Source organism: Carassius gibelio, chromosome B22, assembly GCF_023724105.1.
Source record: "Carassius gibelio isolate Cgi1373 ecotype wild population from Czech Republic chromosome B22, carGib1.2-hapl.c, whole genome shotgun sequence".
Taxonomy (NCBI): Eukaryota; Metazoa; Chordata; class Actinopteri; order Cypriniformes; family Cyprinidae; genus Carassius; species Carassius gibelio.
In genome coordinates, this window is record NC_068417.1 from 44,232,598 (window position 1) to 44,240,097 (window position 7,500).

The window sequence follows — 7,500 nt, forward strand, 5'->3', positions numbered from 1 at the left end:
TTCTAAGGAAAGATTGCGATCAAGTAGCACACCTAGGTTCCTAACTGATGACGAAGAATTGACAGAGCAACCATCAAGTCTTAGACAGTGTTCTAGGTTATTACAAGCAGAGTTTTTAGGCCCTATGATTAACACCTCTGTTTTTTCTGAATTTAGCAGTAAGAAATTACTCGTCATCCAATTTTTTATATCGACTATGCATTCCATTCGTTTTTCAAATTGGTGTGTTTCACCAGGCTGCGAGGAAATATAGAGCTGCGTATCATCAGCATAACAGTGAAAGCTAACACCATGTTTCCTGATGATATCTCCCAAGGGTAACATATAAAGCGTGAAGAGTAGCGGCCCTAGTACTGAGCCTTGAGGTACTCCATACTGCACTTGTGATCGATATGATACATCTTCATTCACTGCTACGAACTGATGGCGGTCATATAAGTACGATTTAAACCATGCTAATGCACTTCCACTGATGCCAACAAAGTGTTCAAGTCTATGCAAAATAATGTTGTGGTCAATTGTGTCAAACGCAGCACTAAAATCAAATAAAACTAATAGAGAGATACACCCACGATCAGATGATAAGAGCAGATCATTTGTAACTCTAAGGAGAGCAGTCTCAGTACTATGATACGGTCTAAATCCTGACTGGAAATCCTCACATATACCATTATTCTCTAAGAAGGAATATAATTGTGAGGATACCACCTTTTCTAGTATCTTGGACAGAAAAGGGAGATTCGAGATTGGTCTATAACTAACAAGTTCTCTGGGGTCAAGTTGTGGCTTTTTTATGAGAGGCTTAATAACAGCCAGTTTGAAGGTTTTGGGGACATATCCTAATGACAATGAGGAATTAATAATAGTCAGAAGAGGACCTATGACTTCTGGAAGCACCTCTTTTAAGAGTCTAACATACATGTTGTTGGTTTAAATGATTTAACAAGTTTATACAATTCTTCCTCTCCTATAGTAGAGAATGAGTGGAACTGTTCCTCAGGGGGTCTATAGTGCACTGTCTGATGTGATACGGTAGCTGACGGCTGAATGGTTGCAATTTTATCTCTAATAGTATCGATTTTAGAAGTAAAGTAGTTCATAAAGTCATTACTGTTGTGGTGTTGGGAAATGTCAACACTTGTTGAGGCTTTATTTTTCGTTAATTTAGCCACTGTATTGAATAAATACCTGGGGTTATGTTTGTTTTCTTCTAAAAGAGAAGAAAAGTAATCAGATCTAGCAGGTTTTAATGCTTTTCTATAGGATATGCTACCTTCCCGCCAAGCAATACGAAATACCTCTAGTTTTGTTTTCCTCCAGCTGCGCTCCATTTTTCGGGCTGCTCTCTTTAGGGTGCGAGTATGCTCATTATACCATGGTGTCAAACTGTTTTCCTTAACCTTCCTTAAGCGTAAAGGAGCAACTGTATTTAAAGTGCTAGAAAAGAGAGAGTCCATAGTTTCTGTTACATCATCAAGTTGTTCTGAGGTTTTGGATATGCTAAGGAATTTGGATACATCAGGAAGATAACTTAAAAAGCAGTCTTTTGTGGTAGAAGTGATGGTTCTTCGATACTTGTAACAAGAAGTAGAATTTACAATTTTGGCTATATGAAGTTTACACAGAACTAAATAATGATCTGAGATATCATCACTTGGCTGAATAATTTCAACACTATCAACATCAATTCCATGTGACAGTATTAAATCTAGAGTATGATTTCGACAATGAGTAGGTCCTGAAACATGTTGTCTAACACCAATAGAGTTCAGAATGTCTATAAATGCTGATCCCAATGCGTCTTTTTCATTATCGACATGGATATTAAAATCACCAACTATTAAGACTTTATCTGCAGCCAGAACTAACTCGGATGTAAAATCACCAAACTCTTTAATAAAGTCTGTATGGTGCCCTGGTGGCCTGTATACAGTAGCCAGTACAAACATAACAGGGGATTTATCATTAACATTGGTTTCTCTGGATAATGTTATATGAAGCACCATTACTTCAAACGAGTTATACTTGAAGCCTGCCCTCTGAGAAATCCTAAAAACGTTGTTATAAATTGAAGCAACTCCTCCCCCTTTGCCTTTTAAACGCGGCTCATGTTTATAACAGTAATCTTGGGGGGTGGACTCATTTAAAATAATGTAATCATCAGGTTTTAGCCAAGTTTCTGTCAAAGAGAGCACATCTATATTATGATCAGTTATCATATTATTTACAAAAAGTGTTTTCGTAGAAATGGATCTGATAATCAATAAGCCAATCTTTATCATTTGTTTATCCATATTGCATTTGTTTTTTATTTGTTGAACCTCAATTAAATTGTTAACCTTAACTTGGTTTGGACATTTTTTGTATTTTCTAGTTCGGGGAACAGACACAGTCTCTATAGTGTGATATCTAGGTGAAAGAGTCTCTATGTGCTGAGAATTAACTGACCTCTGTGACGGGAGGCAGCTAGCAGACGGTCGGTTTAGCCAGTCTGTCTGCTTCCTGACCTGGGCCCCAGTTAGTCAAGTATAAACACTAAGACTATTTGCCATATTTCTAGACAGAAGAGCAGCACCACTTCTTCAGCAGCACTCTTTGCAGCAGACTTCGCTTACGGCCATACCAACCTGGCTATGCCCGATCTCGTCTGATCTCGGAAGCTAAGCAGGTTTGGGCCTGGTTAGTACTTGGATGGGAGACCGCCTGGGAATACCAGGTGCTGTAAGCTTTTTGGACATTTTTCACTTAGTATATAATAATTTTGCCAAAAAATAGAGTCAATGCCGATCTCTGAATATTAGCAGGTTTGGGCCTGGTTAGTACATGGATGGGAGACTGCCTGGGAATACCAGGTGCTGTAAGCTTTTTGGACATTTTTCACTTAGTATATAATAATTTTGCCAAAAAATAGAGTCAATGCCGATCTCTGAATATTTGCAGGTTTGGGCCTGGTTAGTACATGGATGGGAGACTGCCTGGGAATACCAGGTGCTTTAATCTTTTTGGAAAATTTCACGAATTATATAATAATCTTTCATAAAAAAAAAAAAAAAAAAGTCAATGCCCGATCTCTGAATCTTAGCAGGTTTAGGTCTGGTTAGTACTTTTATGAGAGACTGCCTAGGAATACCAGGTGCTTTAAGCTTTTGGGTTTTCTTTCCTACTTATATAATGTACTGGCGATAAGATTGGCTGTTCTTTAAATAGCCCTCTCTTCAATCAATCAATCAATCACCTTTATTTATATAGTGCTTTAAACAAAATACATTGCGTCAAAGCACTGAACAACATTCATTTGGAAAACAGTGTCTCAATAATGCAAAATGATAGTTAAAGGCAGTTCATCATTGAATTCAGCTATGTCATCTCTGTTCAGTTGAAATAGTGTCTGTTTTTATTTGCAATCAAGTCAATGATATCGCTGTAGATGAAGTGACCCCAACTAAGCAAGCCAGAGGCGACAGCGGCAAGGAACTGAAACTCCATCGGTGACAGAATGGAGAAAAAAACCTTGGGAGAAACCAGGCTCAGTTGGGGGGTCAGTTCTCCTCTGACCAGACGAAAACCAGTAGTTCAATTCCAGGCTGCAGCAAAGTCAGATTGTGCAGAAGAATCATCTGTTTCCTGTGGTCTTGTCCTGGTGTTCCTCTGAGACAAGGTCTTTACAGGGGATCTGTATCTGGGGCTCTAGTTGTCCTGGTCTCCGCTGTCTTTCAGGGCAGTAGAGGTCCTTTCTAGGTGCTGATCCACCATCTGGTCTGGATACGTACTGGATCCGGGTGACTGCAGTGACCCTCTGATCTGGACACAGACTGGATCTCGTGGCCACGGTGACCTCGGAACAAGAGAGAAACAGACAAATATTAGCGTAGATGCCATTCTTCTAATGATGTAGAAAGTACGGTGTTATGTGAAGTGTTTGCGGTTCCGGTTTACCTAATTAATGCAGCCTAAAAATCCTTTAACGGATTTGGATATTAAAAGCATATTAGTATGTTATGTGTATGCCAGGTTAAAGAGATGGGTCTTTAATCTAGATTTAAACTGCAAGAGTGTGTCTGCCTCCCGAACAATGTTAGGTGGGTTATTCCAGAGTTTAGGCGCCAAATAGGAAAAGAATCTGCCGCCCGCAGTTGATTTTGATATTCTAGGTATTATCAAATTGCCTGAGTTTTGAGAACGTAGCGGACGTAGAGGAGTATAATGTAAAAGGAGCTCATTCAAATACTGAGGTGCTAAACCATTCAGGGCTTTATAAGTAATAAGCAATATTTTTAAATCTATACGATGTTTGATAGGGAGCCAGTGCAGTGTGGACAGGACCGGGCTAATATGGTCATACTTCCTGGTTCTAGTAAGAACTCTTGCTGCTGCATTTTGGACTAGCTGTAGTTTGTTTACCAAGCGTGCAGAACAACCACCCTATAAAGCATTACAATAGTCTAACCTTGAAGTCATAAATGCATGGATTAACATTTCTGCATTTGACATTGAGAGCATAGGCCGTAACTTAGATATATATTTGAGATGGAAAAATGCAGTTTTACAAATGCTAGAAACGTGTCTTTCTAAGGAAAGATTGCGATCAAGTAGCACACCTAGGTTCCTAACTGATGACGAAGAATTGACAGAGCAACCATCAAGTCTTAGACAGTGTTCTAGGTTATTACAAGCAGAGTTTTTAGGCCCTATGATTAACACCTCTGTTTTTTCTGAATTTAGCAGTAAGAAATTACTCGTCATCCAATTTTTTATATCGACTATGCATTCCATTAGTTTTTCAAATTGGTGTGTTTCACCAGGCTGCGAGGAAATATAGAGCTGCGTATCATCAGCATAACAGTGAAAGCTAACACCATGTTTCCTGATGATATCTCCCAAGGGTAGCATATAAAGCGTGAAGAGTAGCGGCCCTAGTACTGAGCCTTGAGGTACTCCATACTGCACTTGTGATCGATATGATACATCTTCATTCACTGCTACGAACTGATGGCGGTCATATAAGTACGATTTAAACCATGCTAATGCACTTCCACTGATGCCAACAAAGTGTTCAAGTCTATGCAAAAGAATGTTGTGGTCAATTGTGTCAAACGCAGCACTAAGATCCAATAAAACTAATAGAGAGATACACCCACGATCAGATGATAAGAGCAGATCATTTGTAACTCTAAGGAGAGCAGTCTCAGTACTATGATACGGTCTAAATCCTGACTGGAAATCCTCACATATACCATTATTCTCTAAGAAGGAATATAATTGTGAGGATACCACCTTTTCTAGTATCTTGGACAGAAAAGGGAGATTCGAGATTGGTCTATAACTAACAAGTTCTCTGGGGTCAAGTTGTGGCTTTTTTATGAGAGGCTTAATAACAGCCAGTTTGAAGGTTTTGGGGACATATCCTAATGACAATGAGGAATTAATAATAGTCAGAAGAGGACCTATGACTTCTGGAAGCACCTCTTTTAAGAGCTTAGATGGTAAAGGGTCTAACATACATGTTGTTGGTTTAAATGATTTAACAAGTTTATACAATTCTTCCTCTCCTATAGTAGAGAATGAGTGGAACTGTTCCTCAGGGGGTCTATAGTGCACTGTCTGATGTGATACGGTAGCTGACGGCTGAATGGTTGCAATTTTATCTCTAATAGTATCGATTTTAGAAGTAAAGTAGTTCATAAAGTCATTACTGTTGTGGTGTTGGGAAATGTCAACACTTGTTGATGCTTTATTTTTCGTTAATTTAGCCACTGTATTGAATAAATACCTGGGGTTATGTTTGTTTTCTTCTAAAAGAGAAGAAAAGTAATCAGATCTAGCAGGTTTTAATGCTTTTCTATAGGATATGCTACTTTCCCGCCAAGCAATACGAAATACCTCTAGTTTAGTTTTCCTCCAGCTGCGCTCCATTTTTCGGGCTGCTCTCTTTAGGGTGCGAGTATGCTCATTATACCATGGTGTCAAACTGTTTTCCTTAACCTTCCTTAAGCGTAAAGGAGCAACTGTATTTACAGTGCTAGAAAAGAGAGAGTCCATAGTTTCTGTTACATCATCAAGTTGTTCTGAGGTTTTGGATATGCTAAGGAATTTGGATACATCAGGAAGATAACTTAAAAAGCAGTCTTTTGTGGTAGAAGTGATGGTTCTTCGATACTTGTAACAAGAAGTAGAATTTACAATTTTGGCTATATGAAGTTTACACAGAACTAAATAATGATCTGAGATATCATCACTTGGCTGAATAATTTCAACACTATCAACATCAATTTCATGTGACAGTATTAAATCTAGAGTATGATTTCGACAATGAGTAGGTCCTGAAACATGTTGTCTAACACCAATAGAGTTCAGAATGTCTATAAATGCTGATCCCAATGCGTCTTTTTCATTATCGACATGGATATTAAAATCACCAACTATTAAGACTTTATCTGCAGCCAGAACTAACTCGGATGTAAAATCACCAAACTCTTTAATAAAGTCTGTATGGTGCCCTGGTGGCCTGTATACAGTAGCCAGTACAAACATAACAGGGGATTTATCATTAACATTGGTTTCTCTGGATAATGTTATATGAAGCACCATTACTTCAAACGAGTTATACTTGAAGCCTGCCCTCTGAGAAATCCTAAAAACGTTGTTATAAATTGAAGCAACTCCTCCCCCTTTGCCTTTTAAACGCGGCTCATGTTTATAACAGTAATCTTGGGGGGTGGACTCATTTAAAATAATGTAATCATCAGGTTTTAGCCAAGTTTCTGTCAAACAGAGCACATCTATATTATGATCAGTTATCATATTATTTTCAAAAAGTGTTTTCGTAGAAATGGATCTGATAATCAATAAGCCAATCTTTATCATTTGTTTATCCATATTGCATTTGTTTTTTTATTTGTTGAACCTCAATTAAATTGTTAACCTTAACTTGGTTTGGACATTTTTTGTATTTTCTAGTTCGGGGAACAGACACAGTCTCTATAGTGTGATATCTAGGTGAAAGAGTCTCTATGTGCTGAGAATTAACTGACCTCTGTGACGGGAGTGAACTAGCAGACGGTCGGTTTAGCCAGTCTGTCTGCTTCCTGACCTGGGCCCCAGTTAGTCAAGTATAAACACTAAGACTATTTGCCATATTTCTAGACAGAAGAGCAGCACCACTTCTTCAGCAGCACTCTTTGCAGCAGACTTCGCTTACGGCCATACCAACCTGGCTATGCCCGATCTCGTCTGATCTCGGAAGCTAAGCAGGTTTGGGCCTGGTTAGTACTTGGATGGGAGACCGCCTGGGAATACCAGGTGCTGTAAGCTTTTTGGACATTTTTCACTTAGTATATAATAATTTTGCCAAAAAATAGAGTCAATGCCCGATCTCTGAATCTTAGCAGGTTTAGGTCTGGTTAGTACTTTGATGAGAGACTGCCTAGGAATACCAGGTGCTTTAAGCTTTTGGGTTTTCTTTCCTACTTATATAATGTACTGGCGATAAGATTGGCTGGT

At 38.7% G+C, this 7,500-nt stretch overlaps 2 non-coding genes across 2 annotated transcripts; both read left to right on the forward strand.

Annotated features, from left to right (window-relative positions):
• Positions 1–2,609: 2,609 nt before the first annotated feature.
• Positions 2,610–2,728, forward strand: LOC127997846 (5S ribosomal RNA). Its single transcript, XR_008170703.1, has one exon. It is a non-coding gene; the product is annotated as a 5S ribosomal RNA (ribosomal RNA).
• Positions 2,729–7,192: 4,464 nt separating this feature from the next.
• Positions 7,193–7,311, forward strand: LOC127997858 (5S ribosomal RNA). The gene has a single exon (XR_008170714.1). It is a non-coding gene; the product is annotated as a 5S ribosomal RNA (ribosomal RNA).
• Positions 7,312–7,500: the final 189 nt, after the last annotated feature.